This window comes from Giraffa tippelskirchi, chromosome 5 (genome assembly GCF_054371585.1).
Source record: "Giraffa tippelskirchi isolate mGirTip1 chromosome 5, T2T-mGirTip1v1.2.pri, whole genome shotgun sequence".
In the NCBI taxonomy this organism is placed as follows: domain Eukaryota; kingdom Metazoa; phylum Chordata; class Mammalia; order Artiodactyla; family Giraffidae; genus Giraffa; species Giraffa tippelskirchi.
This window is the reverse complement of record NC_137279.1, coordinates 49,575,380-49,598,492: the sequence shown is the minus strand read 5'-3', so window position 1 is coordinate 49,598,492 and position 23,113 is coordinate 49,575,380. Positions and strand designations below refer to the sequence as shown.

The 23,113-nt window shown below is 44.9% G+C and overlaps 1 long non-coding RNA gene across 1 annotated transcript; it reads left to right on the top strand.

Moving 5' to 3' along the window:
• The first annotated feature begins 9,681 nt into the window (after window positions 1-9,681).
• Window positions 9,682-22,929, top strand: LOC145506553 (uncharacterized). Its single transcript, XR_014054029.1, has 3 exons — window positions 9,682-9,809; window positions 11,229-11,305; window positions 22,703-22,929. It is a non-coding gene; the product is annotated as an uncharacterized LOC145506553 (long non-coding RNA).
• Window positions 22,930-23,113: the final 184 nt, after the last annotated feature.

The following is a 23,113-nucleotide window of genomic DNA, read 5'->3' as shown; positions in this document are numbered from 1 at the left end:
GCAGCAGCAGCAGCAGCAGCAGAAATGACATTCTAGGCAGAGGGGATACCATTTGCTAACTTCCTGACGGTTAAGAGAGCTGGCAGGTTTGCTTAGCCTCAGAGAAGTAAAGGAGAAAAGCCTGAAGAGATAGGAGGGGTCAGATGTACAGAGCCTAGAAGGGTAGTTCAGAGATAGTCTTGAATCTGGTGGGGAGCCACTGAAGGATTTTATGCAAGGGAGTTTCACAAATAACTTAGGCAGTGGTAGAGGGAGAACCTGGAGGGGATGCAGGCCATAGGGAGCTCAGAAAGAAGCTGCTGTTAGCCCAGGTGAAGACCAGGCGATCCTGAAGAGGAGCAGCTTAAGGAGATGACAAAGAAGAGACAGATTCCAAAGAGATGTACAACAGAGCCAGCCAGAGTCGGTAAGGGCAAGGGACTGAATCCGTCACTTTTTTAGGTGTTGTGAACTTCGGGCCATTTTCTGGACCTCCATCTCTTTATCTATAAAAAGTAGAAATTGTTTCTGCCCTGGCCTTTCAAAATCCATCAAGATGTGAAAAGACCTAAATTATACTGTGAAAGTGCTTTAGAAACTGTAAAATTCCTGAACAGATAAGATATGATAAGCATGGCTGCTGTTACCATTCCTCCCAGGCCTCCACATCCAAAACACTTTAGGGCCACTTTCCACTATGAAATGATGTATATTTCTTCAGGTTCAAAAGTAAAAGTGAGTCTAACAAAAGAAGTCAAAGACAGTGATGACTGGTGTATAGCACAAATCTTTCAATTGTGAAAGAGTGTATATATTTATGTGCCAGACTCCTAATATTCATGAACAGCTCCAAATATATTCAATGGACATCGGATTAATAAAAGAGCATTTTTTGCTCCATTATGTTTAAAAAAAGAGTCAAGACATAGATATTTGTATTTAAAAATATAACTCTTCCATAATCCCATTACTGATATCTAACCAGTATTAGCACTGTGGGGTACATTATTTCATTGTCTTGCAAATAATAATATTCATATAATAATGGTGATGATTATAAAGTAATATTCTCCACTTATAGTAAGAAGAGGTGAAACGTTTAGGAAGGGAGATGCCCTGATTGCAAGGGATCGATTCAAAAAATGCGAGACTAATGCTTAAGCTTCAGGGCCCCTCAGCCCCACCTGCTGGCGAGAGGAGGTAGCGCTGCCTGAGCCGGGCTCACTGTCCACATCTGGTGCTCCTGGTATTACCAGACTTGCCTCCACATCCACGGCCCTGTAACCATCTCCTGGGTTGAGGGAGAGAGATGTGGGCAGCCATGGGGAGGAGCTGGGCTTCCTTTGTAGCTCAGACGGCAAAGAATCTGCCTGCAATGCAGGAGATGAGGGTTCAATCCCTGTGTCAGGAAGATCCCCTGGAGAAGGGAATGGCCACCCACTCCAGTATTCTTGCCTAGAGAATTCCATGGACAGACCACAGGGTCACAAAGAGTCAGACACGACTGAGCAACTAACACACACAGGGGAACAGCTGCCTGGGGCCTCGCCTGGGAGCTGCAGAGCCAGGATGAAGCCTGGGGCCCTGGGCAGTTTTGACTAGATGATGACACTTCACAATGATGGATATAAAACCTAAAATGTGATCAGCCATGCTAGAGGAAAAGACTAAATTATCTTTCCATGCTCTCAGTAAAAAATTAAATTATGAAACTGTTATCAAATGGAGGACAAGGAGTATGCAGCCAAAAAAATGTAGGATGTGTCAGGGAATCAATAACAGTATTAGTAGTAATAATAATAATAGCTGTTGTTGACTGCTGTTGTAGGTGTGCCCTTTGAATTTTGTCATTGCTAGTCAGCTTTTTTAACATTCGTGATTCACTGTGATTTCATTTCTCAGTTTAATTAAGCATTCATTTTTGTACCTAATTGTTTATCTTTTTTCTTTAAGAGTTCCCCATCCCCCCAAAGTTGAATAAGTTTCAGGCCAGGTTGTGCCCTTGCTTGGTTGCACTGGAGGGCTGCTCTCCAAAGAGCATAGAACTGAAGCTGGAGACACAACTTCCGAGATGGTTTGGTCACTTGTCCTGTATCTCGGATCCAACCTGTGCTTCCTTCCAGCTTCACAACACACTCAGTGCAGCGAAAACTTACTTTACCTGCACATGCGCTTCAGCTCCCTGGTGGCCAAGCTGCAGACTGACCTGAGATTTCCTGAGGGACACCAGCTGTGACTTGGGACTGCTGTCTTCCCCTTCCTTGCACAGTGCCTCGGAGCCTTGGGTTGGTATCCAAAGAAGTGGGAATACACCAGAAAACTGGTAAGTGCAAACAAACAGGGAGAATGGAAACTGGGTCCTCATGTGCTGATAGGATAACTATATGGTTGCTGAGTGTGGTTTGGGAAGACTTCCTGGAGAAGGGATGATTTTGAGCCTGGATTGAAATCAACAAGCAACAAGAGCAAGAAGTACAGCTAAGTAGATGTGGGAGAGGGGGGCTGAGTCTGGGAAAAAGGTATGTCAAGGAAGAAGTGATGGTTCTCCTTACATATTCCAGTGACTCTCATGTGGTGGAGGGGTACTTCTCCCACATACAGGGACCAGTCCTTTATCTCATTTGTGCTCACAGGCCTGGCCCAGTCCCTGGCAGGCAGGAAACAACCAATCTACGTTTGCTGAATGACTGAAAGAGCATACCATAATAAAAAACATTATAAATAAATTTTTTTTAAAAAAGAAAGAGCATACTTACAGATTTCATGGCAATGCAAGAAAGTTGCAGGAGACCAATTTCAGCTCAATAAGAGGAAGGACTTTCTAAAAATTAGAACTGACGGCTGAAGAACACCAATAATAGCTACTGAACATGTTGTATGTGCTGTGGACTAGGCTAAACTTTTGATGTACATTTCCCATTGAAGCCTTACAGTAGCTGTTTGGAGTAGTCATCATTGCCCTCATTTTATTTTATTTATTTATTTTAATTTTTTTTTTAATTTGTTTTGCCATACATTGACATGAATCCACCATGGGTGTACATGTTTTCCCCTTCCAGAAACCCCCCTCACCTCCCTCCCCATCCCATCCCTCTGGGTCATCCCGGTGCACCAGCCCTGAGCGCCCTATATCATGAAACTGGAGCCTATTATACGGAGTGAAGTAAGCCAGAAAGAAAAACACCAATACAGTATACTAACACATATATATGGTATTTAGTTAATCGGTAAAGATAACCCTGTATGCCCTCATTTTAAAATGAGGAAACGAAGTCGCAGAGGTTAAGTCAAGTGCATAGGGTCACAGACCCTTGTTCAGAGCAAGTGGCGGAGCCTTGATTTGCACCAAAGCTGTCTGACACCAAAACCACAGCTGACCCCACCCCAGAGGTTTGCCAGTTCCTCTAGCCCTGTCTGCCAGTATTTCCTGCATCTTGCTGGCCCATCAGCTCTTGCATTTCATATGCAGAATATGCACAGCCTTTCCCCTGAAGAGTCTCTGTCTGGTAAGATCTACCAACAGGTACAGGAAAAGGTGCTCAACATCACTAATTATCAGGGTTTTGCAAATGAAAACCAGGACAAGATACCACCTCACACCTGTAAGAATGACTATTATCAAAAAGTCAAGAAATAACAAATGTTGGGAATTCCCTGGTGGTCTAGTAGTTAGGATTCAGCACTTCTCTATCCTGGCCCGGGTTCAGTCTCTGGTCAGGGAACTGAGATCCTGCAACCCGTGCCTCATGGACAAAATAAAAACAAATAAAAAGAAACACATGTTGGTGAGGATGTGGAGAAAAGAAAAACCTTGTGCACTGTTGGTGGACATGTACATTGGTGCAGACACTAAAGAAAACAGCATGGAGGGTCCTCAAAAACTTAAAAATAGAACTGCCATATGATCTAGCAATTCTACTGCTAGGTATGTGTTTAAAGAAAATGAAAACACTAATTCAGAAAGATGTATGCACCCCAGTGCTCACAGCAGCATTAGTTACAATAGCCAAGATATGGAAGCAATTTAAGTGTCCATCACCAGATGAATGGATAAAGAAGACACACGCGCGCACACACACACATGCACACACACGAATAGTACTCAAACATAAAGAATACAAAATTTTGCAACAAAACAGATGGATCTAGAGGATATTAGGCTTGGTGAAATGCCATACAGAGAAGAAAGACAAATGCTGTATGTTGTCACTTATATGTGGAATCTAAAAAATAAAACAGATGAGTGAATATAACAAAACAGACTCACAGATATAGAGAATAAACTAGTGGTTTATTACCAGTAGAGAGGGGAGAGGAAAGTAAGGAAGGGCAAGATAGGGGTAGGGGATTAAGAGATACAAACTACTGTGTATAAAATAGATAAGCTACAAGGATATACTGTACAGCATAGGGAATATAGTGATTTTAAATAGAGTATAATCTATACAAATTTTGGATCACTATGTTGTACACTTTAATATAACATTGTAAATCACCTATGGATGGCTAGGTGCTTAGTCGTGTCCAACTCTTTGTGACTCCACGGACTGTAGCCCTCCAAGCTCCTCTGTCCATGGGATTTTCCAGGCAAGAATACTGGAGTGGTTTGCCATTTCCTCCTCCAGGGGATCTTCCAGATCTGAGAAATAAACCCACATCCGCTGAGCCCCTGGGGAAGCCCTACCTCCATAAAAATAAATTATTTTTTAAAAAAGGAAGCAGCAAAGTTTCTTGGCACATCCTCCCTCCAGGACAAAAATCCCCTTCCTAGTGCCCTTATTTTGCTCGGGGCAGGCCAAGCGAGACAAGATTTGAAGCTGGCCTCCCATGCAGGTATTAACCAGGTTCAACCTTGCTTATCTTTCAATATTAGAAGACATAAGGTACAGTTAGGGTTGTTTGAATACAGGGTGAGTCTGGCCTCTTGACAAGAGGTGCAGAGTCCCTCAAGAGTACCAAATCACAGGCACAGGAATGTTTATTACAACAGCATTTATAGTAGAAAAAAATTAATAGCAACCAAAGTGCCCAGCAATAAGGGACAAGCAACATACATAATGGTACATCCATTCAGTAGATAACAATTAAAATAGTAGTGACTATTAAAAAAAATGTTCCAATATGGAAAGATCTCAAAAATATATTACTGTGTTAAGAGCCACATTTATAGTATGATTCTTTTAGGTTAAAATATTTATGTGGCTAAAGAAATTGATATATATGGGATATATGAGGGAGGTTTTTAACCTTTCATTTTCTACCTTTCTGTACTGTTTGAAAGTTCTAATCTTATATGGGCTTTACTTTAAAATACCATTGAGGATTATCTGGGAAGGAAGATAATGGCTTATTTCTAAAATCTATTTGTTGTGTATTCTTGTGTTAAAATACATGGCTCTTCTACTCTTACAAATAATCTATTCTTGTATATTAAAAATTAACATTTTTACATACATATATGTTTGACTGAATCACTTTGCTGTACAGCAGAAATTATCACAACATTGTAAGTCAACTATACTTCAATAAAATGAAATTCATAAAAATTAACATTTATTCAAAGACTATTTTAGGAATTTTTGAGCTGATAGCCATTATTGCTAGCACGACTACCACCCCTCCTTGTGCTTGGCGCATAGTAGATACTGAGTAAACTATTCATTGGATGAATACTTTTTATGAATAGGTTGGAGGCCTATCTTTCTGACTTTTGTTTACCTTCAGAGAACATTTCCTGGGTTAAATTCCTGCACTTATGAAGCTCAGCCCCTCAAGCTCTCCCATAGTCTCTGAAGAGCAGGGAGAGCACTGGAGTGGCAAACCACTCCAGTATTTTATTCATTTTTTTGGGGGGGTGGGTGTGTTTCTCTCAGTGAATGGGATCTTAGTTTCCCAACCAGGACTTGAACCCATGCCCTCTGCATTGGAAGCGTGGAGTCTTAACCACTGGGCTACTGGGGAAGTCCTAGAGCAAGTTATCTTAAATGTAGCCTTTGCAGCCTTGGTGTTCCACCCAGAAGTACATTTTCACATCTTCATTTAGCAGTTATTTATTGGTCACTTACTGTATGTACAAGGCAGAGCAGGGGGCTGGTGTTAGCTTCCCCCAATTACTTTGATAATTTAGTATTTAGTCAACAAATATTTACTGAGGATCTATCATGTATTCCAGGTGCAGGGGCAAAACAGACGTGGTTTCTGCTCTAAAGGACCTGGAGGTCAAAGGCCACGAATCTCAACTCTATCAGACCTTACACCTCTTCTTAAAACAAATCATTTTTAGTATCCCTCTTCCTATATGAAGGAAATCTGTTGATAAAATGGCGTATTTATACAGTCATTTTTTATGTCCTAAATTTAATATAAAGGAGAAATGCAGGGAAAGTGATTAATAATAAAACTGTTGCTGTTTAAGCATGACTTCTAGAACAATAATAAAGTGGTCAGATACTTGCATGCATACATAGTACCACCTTGAAAACATCTGCTATAAATACAGATGGATGATGTTGTTGCTGTTGGCAATAAGCTTTTGAAATTATGAACGACTCTTGAAAAGAAATTATGCATAGATACTACCCTGGAAATTTTGGTACAAAAATTCACTGTGTTTCTTTGTGAAAGTCAGGATCTGTGCTTGGATAAATGCAGACTGGCTTTTTGTCTCCATGACCACCCAGTGGGACGTGGGAGTTGGGTGACCTGACCTGAGAGTTGAAGGACGTGGAGTGTCCCCGCCCTGCCCACATGTAGCCAGGTTCATTGTCTGCTTGGGTGACAAAAGCAGAAATGCTCGAGAGAAGACCCTAAAAGCACCAGGTCTAGAGGCTGCCACAGGAGAGTGCAAAGAACCAGCCCAGTCACACTGCATATCTTCAAGCCGCAGGAAGTCCCAACACCCAGGAAAAATGTGGTGTGTAAGCCCCAGCGCTGGGACCAGGGAGTAGGCGTTCCAGGTGCCAGACAGCAGGATTCTGGCTGAGGCAGATGTAAAGGTGATAATCAAATAAAACCCCCATCACAAAGGGCTTTAAAATAAGTACCAAGAGCATGCCAGCTACGTATGCCCTCCCCCATGGCATAGGGATGTGTACCAGCCTATATCTATTTATTTAAAAAAGCAAACTTTTTTAAGTTTCCTGAGAAGCAGAGTGATGATTGCAACTCTTGAGAGCCCTAGAGAACATTTCAGTAGTCAAAAAACAGGCAGTGGGATCAGACAATATTTTCTTATTGTTTTTATCTCTTATGAAGTTTATGTGTTAATACTTAATTATAATTTATAAACTTTAATATATGGTGCATTTTTAAAAAGATAAATACATCATGTGCATGTGTGAATATTCAGTCACTTCAGTCGTGGCCAACTCTTTGTGACCCCATGGACTGTAGCCCACCAGGCTCCTCTGTCTATGGGATTTCCCAAGCAAGAATACCGGAGTGGGTTGTCATGCCTTCCTCCGGGGGATCTTCATGACCCAAGGATCGAACCTGCATCTCCTGCATTTCCTGCATTGCAAGCAGATTCTTTACCACTGAGCCAGCAGGGAAGCCCAAATACATCATATTGCTATAATATAATCATTAAAATAATTATATAAATACCAATAGTAATTAATTCTTAGAGAAATATTCTCTATTTCTCTTGACTTCTTTCTAATATATTTACTTTTAAATTCATCACAAAATAACACAGATTTGTGGTAAAATATATTCACACAGCACTGCAGGATATTAAGTGAAAAGTTAAATTCCCCTCTCCTACCCCTAAACTCCCCAGTCCCACCTTCTAGAGGTCAGAGTTTCTCCAGTATCCTTCCCTGAAATTTTTTTCTATGCATATGCAAATATATTCATGTATACACAGTCTAGAACCTCTTTAGAAACATACACATGTGCTTAAAATAGCATTGGGCTTCCCTGGTGGCTTAAACGGTAAAGAATCTTCCTGCAATGTGGGAGACCTGGGTTCGATCCCTGGGTTGGGAAGATCCCCTGGAGGAGGACATGGCAACCCATTCGAATATTCTTGCCTGGAGAACCCCATGGACAGAGGAGCCTGGTGGGCTACAGTCCATGGGGTCACAAAGAGTTGGACACAACTGAGTAACTAAGTACAGCACACACAGCACACGTAGTCTTGTTTGGCAATTTCCTTTTTTCATTTCACAGTTCTTTCCAGATAGTACATTTAGAGCTACTGGGTTGACCAAAAAGTTCATTCGGGTTTTTCCAAACCGTGTTATGGGAAAACCTGAACAACCTTTATGGTCAACTCAATACAAACTCTTTCTGCTTGGGTCTAAATTGCCTTTGAACCAACGTACCCCCGTTTATTTAAGCAGGGAGTATAGGCACTGTCTGGAAACTTGGGGGGTGGAGGGCACAGCAAACCTGACAAGATGCACTCAGCCCTGCAGCCTCTCAGGCACACCTGGGGAAGGGTGGGGTGGAGTCATTATCTCTTCTCCCATTGCAGGCTGGGGAAGGGTTTGAGTCCTGGAATTGCAAGGGACCTAAGACTCCAGTTACCCTGGAGAAGAAAATGGCAACCCACTCCAGTATTCTTGTGTACGAAATCCCAGACATAGGACCCTGGTGGGCTACAGTCCATGGGGTCACAAAAGAGTTGGACGTGACTTGGCAACTAAACATCAACAACAACAAAGAGTCCAGTGCACAGACCATATGGATGAGAAACTTGAGGGGTTGTGTTGACCTAAGTCACCACCAGCTGGTGGAAGAGCCTGAGAAGTGAAAGTGAAAGTCACTGAGTCATGTCTGACTCTTTGCCACCCCATGGACTTTATAGTCCATGGAATTCTCCAGACCAGAATACTAAAGGGGGTAGCCTTTCCCTTCTTCAGAGGATCTTCCCAACCCAGGGATCAAACCAAGGTCTCCGCATTGCAGGCAGATTCTTTACCAGCTGAGCTATCAGGGAAGCCCAAGAATACTGAAGTGGGTGGCATATTTCTTCTCCAGCGGATCTTCCCAATGCAGGAATCAAATTGGTGTCTCCTGCATTGCATATGGATTCTTTACCAGCTGAGCTACCAGGGAAGCCTGTACTTGACCCAAAGTCCCCCAGCGCAGCTGACCCACCACCCCTCCCTATGGACTCAATCCCCCCCATCTCACACTCTACCACTCTGGCCTCTTCCTCCTCTCAGTCTGGGAAGAGCTTTGAAAACTGCTGAGAGGGGCCTTTCTGTGCCTTACCAAGAACTAGGGATCAGGGCAGCAAGCGACCTTTGATGTAGCTTCTTTGGGGAGTGAATACATCTGACTGATGGATTTTTAAACTAATGGATTTACTGGAGTATTTCCCCCCATATATAATAAGTGAATACAACCTATGATCTCATTATCTTAAAAGAAGCAGCATTAATATTTTCAAAGATGCCCCACCAGAAATTTTTCTGTGAATTTATATGTGTATGTGTGCTTTTTATCTTCAGAAAATGATATATTTTCCATACTTCTGTCACACAGCTTGCTTTTCCCCCTTTGTGGTGGAGGGGGCTATATATCATTTTCTCATGATAATAAATGTTATATCACAACACAATTTTCAGTGGTTGCATCATGTTCTATATTATGAATGTACCATAATTTATCCAGCCAAGCTTCTGCTGGTGCTGGTTTGTAATCAGATCAACTGTAAAGGGGTTAAGTTATCACCCAGTCCATATTTCCTGCACTTTCTCTGAGTCCAGCATGTGCTGAGGGAAGGGCAGAATGCTGGTCACAGCTCCTGTCCTCTGGAAGCCAAACATCTGCAAACGCTGATCAAGAATGAGAGGAGGCACTTCCCCGGCAGTTCAGTGGTAAGAATTTATAGTTTGCAACATCAAATACTTAAATACTTATTAATATGATGTCCGCGAGCGTGGTCTCCATCCCTGGTGGGGAAACTAAGATCCTGAATGCCACACTGTGTGGCTGGCAGGGATGGTGTATGGGGTGGGGTGAATGACAGGAGACCATGCATCGTTCTGCTGTAGGTTATAAATGTTTCCGAGTTGAGAAGGGAGTGATGGAGCGTTGCCATGGTGAGGAGGTTAGACTGTGGTGTCAGGCAGACCTAGGCTTGGGTCCAGGCCAGGCCACTTAAGCAGCTTGGGTAAGGAGGTCTTGAGTAAGTTATTTGGCCCTGTGCCCAAACCTAAGTCTCTTCATCTATGAAATAACTAGTGATAACCATACAATGGGATATTTTCCAGCCGTGAGAAAGGAATGTAGTGCTCATACATGCCACAAAGCTAGACAAACCTCTAAAGTATTACACTGAAGTGAAAGAAGTCAAATTCAAAAGATCACATACTGAATGATTTGGATTCTATAAAATATCCAGAATAACCAAGTGCATAGAAAAAGAAAGTAGACTGATGGCTACCAGAGGCTAGGGGAGGAGAGGAGGAGGAGTAACTGCTTAGTGGACACGATATCTCCCCCGGGGAGTGATGAAATCCTTTGGAAATAGAAGCAATGGTTGCACAATATTGTATATATACTAAATGTCACTGTACTGTATACTTTGAAGTGGTTAATTTTAGGTTATGTGAATTTCACTCCTTAAAATAAATGGTCACAATAACTGTATTTACCACATAGGGAGGCTGTGAAAGTGAAGAGAGATAAAGAATAGAAAGCATTGAATGCAGAATTCAGCACAGAAAACTCAGTTAGTGTCAGCTATGGTTACAAAGCCCCTCTTTTGAACAAAGCCTTCCAGGGCTTGGATTCCCAGGAAAAGCCAAAGTCATTACTCCATCTACGACCTAATGTGGGCCCATCTCCTCCCTCATCTGTTTTCCTACTGTTTCCCCTACTGCGTACACTAGACTTAGGATTCCTGCAACCTACCAGCCACACTGCCTCCCTAGGGCCTTTGCATTAGCTTTTGCCTTCCAAACACTCACAGCCATCACCTTCAGTGTTTGTTTCAGACTTCCCTGACCAGTCTGCTTCACAGTGTCTTCCTTCTTTAAAAAAAAAAAATTATTTGTTTGGCCGCACCGGGTCTTAGTTGCAGCATGTGGGATCTAGTTCCCTGACCAAGGATCGAACCTGGCCCCCCTGCATTGGGAGCATGGAGTCTTAGCCACTGGACCTCCAGAGATGTCCCACCCTATCTTCCTTCCCTACTCTTTATACCAATTCTACCAAACTATGTAGTTACACCGTCCCAAATTCATATCTAATCAATCACTTATTTTGCTTATTATCTGTCTCCTCTCAATTAGAAGCCCCTGGGGGCCAGGAGTTTTGCTGTTTGGTGCACTGCTGTGTTCCCAGTGCCTGAGACAGTGCTGGGCTGATGGTAGGTACCCCTGGAACGCCTCTGAATGAGTCAGGGCTGGAGGCCAGCATGCTTCCCCTGAAATTTGTGTCAGGGTGGGGGGCTCGGGGCCACACTCATGAGGGACGTCGGGGGTTCAGAAATCCTAAACTTCTGGGGTGAATGTGCTGAGAAAGAACTGGAGCGAGGGCACACTGGGCAGAGCACAGGTTCCAGAAAAGTCAGGGAACATCTGTTTTGTCGTGAGTGGTTGTCCAAAAGACAGGGTTGCCATCTCAAGCCTCAGTCCCTTTTGAGTTCCTGTGAGAGATCTGCTTGACGCCTAGCTGTTCCTAGATGGATGAAAGAGGGCAGGGCAGCTGAGGAAGAAGGCTCTGGCTTTCTCATCATCTCCAGGGGAGTACCAGCTGCAGGATGGTAGTGGGAACTGCATGGAGCTTGGAGGTGTAGGCAGATCCATCCCCACCACATACAAGCTGTGGGATCTTGGGTTGGTCATCTACCTTCTTGGAGCCCTGGTTTCCTCATCTGTAAAATGAGAGAAAAGGCAACAGAAAAAAAAAAAGAAAAGAAAAATGGGAGAAAAGGCACAAGAAGAGTGGATTATTGAGGAATGGATTAAGGTAATAGGTGCATGGTAGCTAGAAAAGGTTCTGGCCTAGTAGGGATACTGACTTCTTCCTCCTCCTTTAAGTGGGGCTGAAGAGGGCCTAACTGGATTGTACTGAATCTCTGTTTCTAAGTAGATATGCATGAGAGCGAAGTCTCATAAGAGGGTTTAATGTGGGTCTACCTGGAGTACGTAAGAGATACAGGTTCAATCCCTGGTCGGGAAGATCCTCTGGAGGAGGGCATGGCAACCCTGCCCTGGAGAATCCCATGGACAGAGGAGCCTGACGGGCTACAGTCCATAGGGTCGCATAGAGTTGGACACGACTGAAGCATGCATGCACATGAAGTACGCTATTGGTCAGAGGCTATGAAAAGATTTGCAATAAAAGGACAGTGTATTGTGTCTCATGGCTTCCCAGGTGGCACAGTGGTAAAGAACCTGCCTACAATGCGGGAGACTTGGGTTTGATCTCTGGGTCACGAAGATCCCTTGGAGAAGGAAATGCCAACATATTTCAGTATTCTTGCCTGGAGAATCCAAGGACAGAGGAGCCTGGCAGACTACAGTCCATGGTGTTGCAAAGAGTTGGACACAACTTAGCAACTAAACAACAACAACATATTGTGTCCCACGGGTTGTTATCAGCAGTCTAATAAAACCACGGCTGCATCTCCAAACAGAAGGGTGGGGCTGAGGGCTGCTGCTTCCTCTCTGCCAGGCCTTGCGGTAGACATGATGTACAACCAGGATGAAACTCAGGGACTGCTACAGAGCTTCAGACAGTGGGTTGGGGGAGTGTCTGGGTCAGCAAAGGGGGCAGGCAGTGATCTTAGCATACGAGAGACCAAGGGCCAGAGAACTTGGTACAGATGAAAAATCCACTGGATATCTGGCCACCTCTGTCTGTCCCCTCTGGTCCCTGCAACTCCAAACACAGCGCTAGCTCTTTGTTCATTTCCTGTGATGTCTGGGGTGACAGCCTGCGGGCTGCTGTGAGTCCAGAGGCCCCTGGACAGTGTGCGGTCATGGGCACACCTCCGAGGTCCTGTCCCCTCTGAACAGCCTGTATGTTAAAGAAAAAAAATGTATTCATACTACTTGTTAAAGATGGTAAAGTCAACTCTATTCAGGAACATCTTGATAGATAATGGGGACCATGATGATCAAATTTTGCAAGGGAGGGAGAGAGATTGGTCTCAGCTCCAAATACAGCTTAGGCAAGGAGCAGTATGGGAATCAGTGGATGGAAATTTACTAAAATTACATCAGGGGAAAGGGGTATTTTGGCTAATCAAGCTAACAAGATTCTTGCTGAAGACAGGCCAGGGTGACCAGACATCACCTGGGGCTTGTGAAGGATGAGGAACCTGATCAGACATGGAGGGTGGGGGGTTCTTGCTAAACTAACATAGCAGTAAGTAAGTAAGTAAGTGTTAGTCGCTCAGTCATGCCCAACTCTTTGCCACCCCAGGGACTGCAGCCCACCAGGCTCCTGTGTTCATGAGATTTTTCCAGGCAAGGATACTGGAGTGTGTTGCCATTTCCTTTTCCAGGGGATCTTCCCAACTCAGGGATCAAACCCGGGTCTCCTGCACTGCAGGCAGATTCTTTACTGGCTGAGCTACAAGGGAAGCCCAGGGTTCTTGCTAAAACTGGATTCAAGTGCACAGATGAACCCAGGAGAAGTTTCAGGAATCTGACTAAAGTTAGGCCAAACAAAGGATCCTCATCACCTTCAGACACTACAGTTTCGCTCTCTGCACCCACGACCCTGGGGCAGGTCCAGAGCCCCCTCAAGGGACTCGGTGAGACCCTGAAACCAGTCCCTGCCCTGTAAAGTTTCTGCTGGGTGGGGATGGAGTCCTTGTGGCAGAGAGGGGGAGAGGAGCTGGCATCAGGCAGAAACCCTCCTACTGGTGATGCCTGGAGAGTCTATCATTCTTGCTCTCTCTCTGCTGGCTGCTGGCTTTTGGAGCCCATCCCACTGCTCACGGAGGTTTCCACCAAAGAGGGTCAGGAAAAACGACAGGAGATTGAAAACTCAAATAGTCTAGTGGGTGCAACTCTGGTTTTTAAAATTAAATTAATTAATGACTAAACTTTTTCTTTTAAATTGAAGTCGAGTTGTATATTATATTTTACAGAAGTACAATAGAGTTATTTATAATTTTTAAAAGGTTATACTCCATTTAATTACTATAAAATATTGGCTATATTCCCCATGTTGTACAATATAACCTTGTAGCTTATTTTTATTTTTTTTCAAGATCCAAAGTATGTCACTCCACTTTATTTTTTAAATTAATTTTTATTCAGTATAGTTGATTTATAGTGTTGTGTTAGTTTCTGCTGTACAGCAGAGTGAATCAGTTATATGTATACATATATCCACTCTTTTTTAGATTCTATTCCTATATAGGTCATTACAGAGTATTGGGTAGAGTTCCCTGTGCTATGCAGTAGGTTCTTATTAGTTATCTGTGCTGTGCTGTGCTTAGTTGCTCAATCATGTCTGACTCTTTGCGACCCCATGGACTGTAGCCTGCCAGGCTCCTGTGTCCATGGAATTCTTCAGGCAAGAATACTGGAATGGCTAGCCTGAACCTTCTCCAGTGGACAAGGTCTTCTTCCCGACCTAGGAATTGAACTGGGGTCTCCTGCATTGCAGGCAGATTCTTTACCATCTGAGCTACCAGGGAAGCCCATTGGTTATCTACCTTGTAGCATATTTTACACCTGTTTGTATTTCTCATTGTTGTACCCCTATATTGCTCCTCCCTCCTTGCAACTTTTCTTTTTTTTAAAATTTAAATTAAATTTTTTTTTTTTTTTTTTTGGTTACACCACAAGGCATGGGGGATCTTAGCTCCCCACCAGGGATCAAATCCATGCTCCCTTGCATTGGAAACACAGAGTCTTAACCAATGGATCACCAGGGAGGTCCTCTGTTTTTTAAAAAAAAAATTTTGAGGAAGAAAAATAACCTGACTAAAAAGAACACTAGAAAAATTTTATATTTGAGACGTGGTTGGAAATAAATTAATAACTGAGTTCTGCGCACAGAGAGGGCTCCAAAAGACTCAGATATGTGAGCTAAATTTTCAAATACCTCACAGAATCCCTCAGAGACTCCTTGAGTGGTGGGAAAGTTACGCTCAGAGAACCTTAGAATCCTGGAAATCCTTTATTCCAGAGCTTGAACTGGGCTGCATGTTGGAATCAACCAGTAGCTTTAAAAACTTCTGATGCCAGGGTTCCACCTCAGAGGCTCAGGTTTATTCCATCTGAAGTACAGTCTGGAGTCAGGGTTTTAAAGGTGTCCCCTGGAGGTGACATCACAGTGTGAATACGGCCCAGTTTGGGGGCTACTTCTCTCCTCAGTTTCCTCCTTTTGCACCTTAGGAAACTGAGGCCCAGAGAGGGGAGGGCTTGCCCAAGGCTTTGCCTGTCTGGGCTTTGCCCATCTCCCTCAGCACATTGTCCCAACCCCCCTCTTCAGGAAAATGACAGGTTTTGCCCCAGATAAGGGCTCCGCTCCCTGCTGCCCTCACGCCCTAGGTGTGGCTGATTGGCATGCTAATTCTGCCCAGCATCACCTTCTGGGCTTCTTCACAAGTACCTGTCAGCTGACCACTTCCTCCAGCCGCTCCTCTCAGGCTTCAGAAACTGTGGAGAAATTTAATATGGCCCCAAGATCCTTTCATCCCATCAGTGCCTTTCATCTGAGCCTTTTAACAGTGAAAAGTTTCGACTATCAAAGAACCCCCAGGAAGAAGGTAGGAGGCAGGTACCACTTTCCCCATTTCACTGCTGGCAAAACTGAGGCTCTGGAAGAAGCTGTCAGTTGCCCCCCTCTCCTCGTCCCCCAGCCCTCTAGTTCCTCTTGAGATAAGTCAGTTGACAGAAACCTGCAGGCGCTGAAAGAAACCCCACTGAGTCTTCCAGAAAGAGATGGTGGACCAGACAGTGGCTATGGCTTGGACAGCCTCCTGTGTCTTCTCGTGTCTCGGCATCTGGGGTGGGTGCTGCACCCCCTTACTTTTGTACCCTCAGGAGCCGAAGGCCCCAGCCTCGTACAACCACTGCCCGTGCAGCCACATTGGAGCTAGCCCCAGAGCACAGCAGACACCAGGGGACCTGCCCCTCTGGGAGCTCACAGGCCAGGTGGGAGCCGAGATGAGAACACCTGAAAAAACACTGCAAAGCAGCATGTGAGATGTGAGAGACCCAGCAGTGGAGGTCAGGGAGGGTGGGAGGGCGCGTGGGCAGAGCCGAAGTGAGTGCGCAGGGTCCCTCTGCCTCACTCAGTCTGCAGCACTACCAGTAATGTCCTAAGGACCAGCCAGAGGCTCCATGGGCAGTCTTTTGAGTGTTTGTTGCCATGTCAGCCGAGGTGTGCACATGGCATGGGCTACCCAGCTTAAAAAGCCTTCTTGGGGGACTTCCCTGGTAGTCCAGTGGTCAAGACTCCAGGCTCCCAGTGCAGGGGATCTAGGTTCAATTCCTGGTCAGGGAACTAGATCCCACATGCTGCAACTATGACCTCGGTGCAGCTGGAAAAAAAAGCCTTCTTGGGAGGTGGGGAAGGGGTGGCGGGGGAGGGAAGTGCCTCTACTCTCCGCGGGCACATTTTGCAGAGGAGAAAACCAAAGCCTGGAGACATTAAAGCCCTTGCCCAGGGTCCAACGACTAATCAAGACTAAAGTGAATCTGCACCCTTCCTGGGGCTGGTAACCTGACCCAGAGCGGGCAGGACCCCCGAGCTTGTGCAGTGTGCCAGCTCCCAAGGCGCCCTGGCCTGCTAGGTGTTTATCATAATGAAAAGTGCACTGAGTCTCCACTATGTGCTGGATATCAGGCTGGTGTTGAGGGAGAATAAGTCAGATTCAGCTCTGCCAGTCTCCCAGGGCAGGTGGATGTTTACTCAGGCATCCCAGGCAACATGCAGACAGGAGGACTGGGAGCAGGTGCTTTGGTCTTGGGCGGGCTCAGCACTCCTTTTGGGTGTTCACACCACACTTCTACCTGAGACAGAACCCAAGGCCACCTAGCTCAGGTTAGGAACTTTAGTGACTGTGTGGGAAGGAGGGAGCAGTCATGAAGATGGACTGCGAACCAGAGTGTCACCCCATCTGGCTCCAGGATGTCAAATACACTCAAACACAGCCAGTAATATTCCGGAACTGATTCTTGTTTTGAGGAAAAGCTGGGGCTAACACAGGGAGTGACCTTTTAGAGTCTAAGATGGGTGTTTCCCAAACAGCTCAGTCAGCCCCTCCTCATCCAAGTCCCTGCAGACTCCAACCCTTCAGCCCACAGACTTAAGGTGGCTCATGGACCCCAAGTAAGAGATACACACTCAGCCACGCTCTCTACTCACCCTCATTCCTTTCTGGTCACAGAAGAAGGAGAGGTGTGCTCAAGTTTCTGAAGCTCTCCTAATCTAAAGGCTTGCAGAACATCTTTGTTGTTGTTGTTGTTGTTAAGTTGCTAAGTCCTGTGGACCTTTTACGACCCCATTAACTGCAGCACGTCAGGTTTCCCTGTCCTTCACTGTCTCCCAGAGCTTGCTCAAACTCACGTCCATTGAGTCAGTGATGCCATTCAACCATCTCATCCTCTGTCGCCTGCTTCTCCTCTTGCCCACCATCTTTCCCAGCGTCAAGGTCTTTTCTCTTTTCTAATAAGTCAGCTCTTCACATCAGGTGGCCAAAGTATTGGAGCTTCAGCTTCAGCATCAGTCCTTCCAATGAATATTCAGGGTTGATCTTCTTTAGGATCGACTGGTTTGGTATCTTTGCTGTCCAAGGGACTCTCAAGAGTCTTCTCTGGCACCACAATTTGAAAGCATTGATTCTTTGGTGCTCAGCCTTCTTTATGGTCCCACTCTCACATTCATACATGACTACTGGAAAAACCATAGCTTTGACGATATGGACCTTTGCTGGCAAAGTGATGTCTCTGCTTTTTAATACCCTGTCTAGGTTTGTCATAGCTTTTCTTACAAGCAGCCAATGTCTTTTAATTTCATGGCTGAAGTCACTATCTACAGTGATTTGGGAGCCCAAGAAAATAAAATGTTTCACTGTTTCCACTCTTTCCCCTTCTCTTTGCCATGAAGTGATGGGACCAGATGCCATGATCTTAAGTTTCTTTAATGCTGAGTTTTAAGTTGTTTTTTTCACTCTCCTCTTTCGCCCTCATCAAGAGGCTCATGCAGAGTCAGTATCAGATGCTTCCAAAGCAAGACTGACCCCAGGAAAGTGGGGTCATCCCAGAACTGGGAATCTAGGAATTTCCCTGGGGGCATCCATCCTTGGGCATTGCCTGAGTCCTTGCAAACCTAGAACACCCAGAAGATTACAAGAGTTTGAGATCGCTTGCTGTACAATCAAGATACAACCGTTAAAGTCTGTAAGGTAAAGTGTGAAAACCTCTCTCTCCCACTCAGCTTCCCTTCCTGAACAGATGGGCACATGCACAGATTTTAGATTGTGATTTCTTTCCAGCCCATGACAGATTTTTACAGTGTGCTAGGCACATAGAGGGGGCACAGTAATATCAAACAAAGCAATTATAGTCTGGCTAAGGAAACAAGATTTGACTACATAAAACTATACATAAAATTATATAGATATATGTATAAATACACACACCCACACACATGGCTACAAAGAAAAAGTTTTATATGAATGAGTTGATCATGGCTGACCTCTGATAGATTTATTTCTGTGTCTTTTCTCTTTTCTGTGGTTTACATTTGACTTCTGCAGAAACCAGGATTCACAGGAATTGGTTGGAGAGCCCCACATACACAACCAGGCAACAGTGGCAGCTGGGGCAGGCTTGGGGGGAGGAGGACTGGAACCCAGTCTGGCAGTGGGTGGGGGTGGGATCTGGAATAAGTATCAGGAGGAGGAACCAAGTTACTCCAGAGAAGGAGGAGGAGAGATGAGCAGATCTGAGAGGCTGTGGGGCGGGGGGATGGCCTGAGGGGGAACAGGTGGCACAGGCTCTGGATTGGGTCAGCCTGGCTCTGATTCCAACCCCCTGGGGCCTCCTGGGCTTGTCCCCTTCTTGGGTCACCCTTCACCCCAGGGAGCCGAGGCTCCATGAGATCAAGTTTGCACGGTCTTCACACAGGGAGCTCCAGGCTGGGCCGCCTCTGATAAGCCCTCCGCTAGGCCCACAGGGACGATGTGGAGAACTGGCAGCAGGCTGAAGCGGTCTTTTCTGTTCTAGAAAGTTCCCAGGGTGGGCTCCTGAGCTCGGCACCTCCGGGAGAGGTTCCGCATCACCTATACCCCTGCTCCTGCCCTTGGGCCCAGGCCCAGGAGCGCAGGAAGGTGAGGGTCCCCAGGCAGCGTGCACCCCAAGGCACACCCACCCCTAGTGCCTGAGGTTGGAGAGGGGCCATCCTGTAGTGGGCTGTTTTCGTAAGCCCCGCTCAAGGACATCTTAGGGCTGTGGCTGCAGCTGAGGAGTCTCTTTGCATGGAACAGTCCCAAGCTGCCCTCTCACTGGCTCTCTGCCACCACGGTGGGCATGACTTCCGGCAACTTCTCCTCTGGCCAAGACTTAACAACAGATGAGACAAATTCTGGGGGATGCCCCAGAACTCAGCTCAGAGGCCCCAGAAACTTGCGCAGGATGATGGGGAAGAAAAAGGAGCCTTCTGGGTGAAGAACTGTTTGCAGAAGAAAAATTTCCTCAAGAGCAGCGGAATGAGAAGCTTGATTTTCTTCCCTCTGGTGTATTAGCTCTTCTTCCAAGTCCCTGTCCCCAGGCTGATACCTGGTGCTGAGGATCCAAGCTCCCTGACAGGCCCTTGCTTATTCCTGCATTCGTACCTGGTTCGTACCCTCTTCTCCCAAAGTCCTTCTCTCAGCCTTCCTAAAGCCTGACAACCGTCTGCGAGGCTCAGCCCAGCCACTCTTCACCCAGGAACTGTTTCTGCACCACTAAGCCCACCAAGCCTGCCTTCAGCTCTCCCCCACATCCTCTCCTCCTCCCACGTCCCTGCCAGTGTCCCTTCATTTGATGCGGTAGCATGGCAGTATCATGGTTGTGCAGTAGGTACTGACTGCTGGCTGTGATTTGCACAGCCTGGCTTGTGGCAGATTCCCTAGAGGAAAGACCCAGCTACAGACCCTGCTCATCTCCAGCACCACCCCGCTTCCTCTGGCCCCAGCTCTTAAAGCAGTGACTCTGCTCTCCTCTGGGTTCATAAAGCAAGTGCCACCCCTAGGCCAGCAGACCCTGCTGCTCCAAAGTGATATTTTTGTCCTCAGGCCCAGCATCTATCTTCCTCTTCTTTCAAAAATACTGCCTATTGCTTTTAAAAACTTTTTATTCTGGAAAAAATCTCAGACATTTACAAAAGTAGAGACAACAACATCGTGAATGATCACGACATAACTTCAACTGTTATCAATTCATACCCAATCCTGTTTCTGCTATATTTTCCCTCTTTTCTCCCAACCCCCAAAATAGATGACCCCTAAATATCTTATTTCATCTGCCAGTGTTTCCATATATCTCTAAAAGACAATGAATCTTTAAAAAATAGAACACAAAATCACCACAATGAAAAAGATGTTAACAGCAATTCCCTAATATCATCTCCTATCTACTGTTTAAATGTCCTGCCTTGTTTTTGAAACGAATTTTTACAGATGGTTTGTTGGCACCAGGACCTAAATGTTGCACTGGGTTGATACATCTCTTCGGTCTTGTTTATTCTTCAGGTATTTTCTCTCTCTCTGCAATTTATTTAATGAAGCAGCAGTCAGTTTGTCCTGCAGAATTTTCCACAGTCTGGGTTTTGAGAGAGTACCCTTGTGAGACTGCGCCTGTTCCCTGTACTTCTTTTGAACCATTAGGAAGTTCTAATAACTGGATGAGATTCTGGTTCTAAATTTTGGTGAGAATGAGTTATAGGTGGTGATGTGCATTTCTGAAGAAAGTACAGTTAGCAGCTATGATGACCACTGCTTAGGTCCACTATTTCATTAGAAGTTGCAAACGGGAATATTCTATCATTTCTTCTTCATGTATTAGGAAAATACCTCTATAAGGAGAGATTTTTTCTTGATCAAGAGTTTGTTTCCCAGGAGTTGCAGTCATACAGAAAAGACAGGATAAATACTTGCTTTTCTACAGAATGAAGGATTTTTCCAAAGATGATCCATTTTTGTTTTTTTGTGATCATTATGAAATAAAGGATTTTTAATATGCTTGATAGGTATATTGCTTTTAGCATTCTGCTTTTGACTTTTTGGTTTTGCTTTCAGGGTTCTTACTGATGCTCAAACTGTCCTAGTGTTTGGCCAGCAAGAGCTTCTTCAGATTATCTCCTATGAGGGCTCCCTCGGTCGTGCTTCGTAGTTTTGTCATTTTCAGATATGACTAAATATTTCAGACTCATACATTTGCTGTTCTAGGCCTAGAATGAGCCATTTTGCAAAGGAGCATTTTCTTTCCTTTTAATAGGAAATAGTATGTAGAAGCCAAAGTCTCATTGTGAATGAGTTTAAATAATCCTAGAATAAGCCACCAAATTAAAAGCACGACCTGCTTTGGCACTATGTACTAGTGATAAACCAGGGCAAGTGTATTTTGGGCAATAAAAGGGAGTGGGCTGAGTCTGGGTCTATGGCTGGGGCCTTAGAGTGGTGCTTCAGCTGCATGGGGTGGGCTTCATTCATGCAGGATGGCCACCGGCCCAAGAAGCCAAGCTGGAAAGCAGAAGGCCCAGCAGTAAGGACATCTCCCTCATGGTTCTACAACTTGGTGTCTGGAGCAGAGCTGGCCCCCAAGCATGGGAGTGCTGTCTGAAAGAAGGGGAGGTCAAGGTTACTTTCTCTTCCAAAGGAGTCTGAATGCTGAGACTGTGAAAAGCTAAATGCCCAACTGTCTGAAAGAGTGGATCTGTTTATTTAAAAATCACCCTTCTTGGTGCACACTAAAATGGACTAGGATCTGTTTGAAAGAGCCTTACGTGTGTGTGCATGTTCAGTCACGTCCGATTCCTTGCGACCCCGTGGACTGCAGCCTGCCAGTCCATGGGATTTTTCAGGCAAGAATACTGGAGTGGGTTGCTATTTCTTCCTCCAGGGGATCTTTCCAACCCAGGGATTGAACCCACATCTCATGTGTCTCCTGCATAGGCAGGCAGATTCTTTACCACTTAAGCCACCCGGGAGGCCCTGAAATTGCCTTATTATATCTTATATCCACTAAGAATCTGTGATTGATTAGACTAACTTTAGGTGGTATTTTGCTTGCACAGAATTTCTCATCTGTTACAGCGTGTGTGTGTGTTAAGTCACGTCAGTCGTGTCTGACTCTGTGCAACCCTATGGATTGTAGCCCTCCAGGCTCCTCTGTCCATGGGGATTCTCCAGGCAAGAATACTGGAGTTGGTTGCTGTGCCCTCCACTAGGGAATTTTCTTGACCCAGGGATTGAACCCGCCTCTCACATCTCCTATGTTGGTAGGCAGATTTTTTATCACTAGAACCACCCGAGAAGCCCCATCTATTACAGGCTTATAATATATCCAGTAAAAGACAATGTACTGGAAATTCAGACCCAGTACATGCTGGCTGGGACAGAGTCCAGAACTGATCTTAGATTACTTCGGGTATCTGCTAACACATAAATAAATTATTTGGGGGCAGAAAAGACAGGTATTGGCAGATTCTGTGTTCTCCTAATACCTCTCTCTTTACTTGTCCTGGTTCAGTTTAACTTTGTGCAAGACATATGATATGCATTAATTCAATACCATGTCACACTCCACAGAGAATCAGGGAATTCTGAAGCTAAATTTCATTACCTATTTAGAAGAGAACAGAATGATCAAAATGAAATGGAATTTAAGTCAAATGACAATATTGAAGAAACTCATGGTATCATAAGGCTTCAATCAGCACACTGTCACTTCGGAGAAAGACCATTCATGAATGCTACAGGAGTGCTTCACATGCTGCTTAGACAAATCTGTATGAGACATCTGGCTGGAAAATGTGGTAATCATTTTGCTGATCCAGAGTTCTGTTTAAACATTAAAAATGAGATTCTAGAATTCAAATCTAGTGTATGAGTTTGCATCAGCTGAATACCTTTTTGTATCTAAGTATAAAAAATTACCATTGGGGAGTTCCTTGGTTAGGTGGTTAGGATTCTGGGCTTTCACTGCCATGGCCCAGGTTC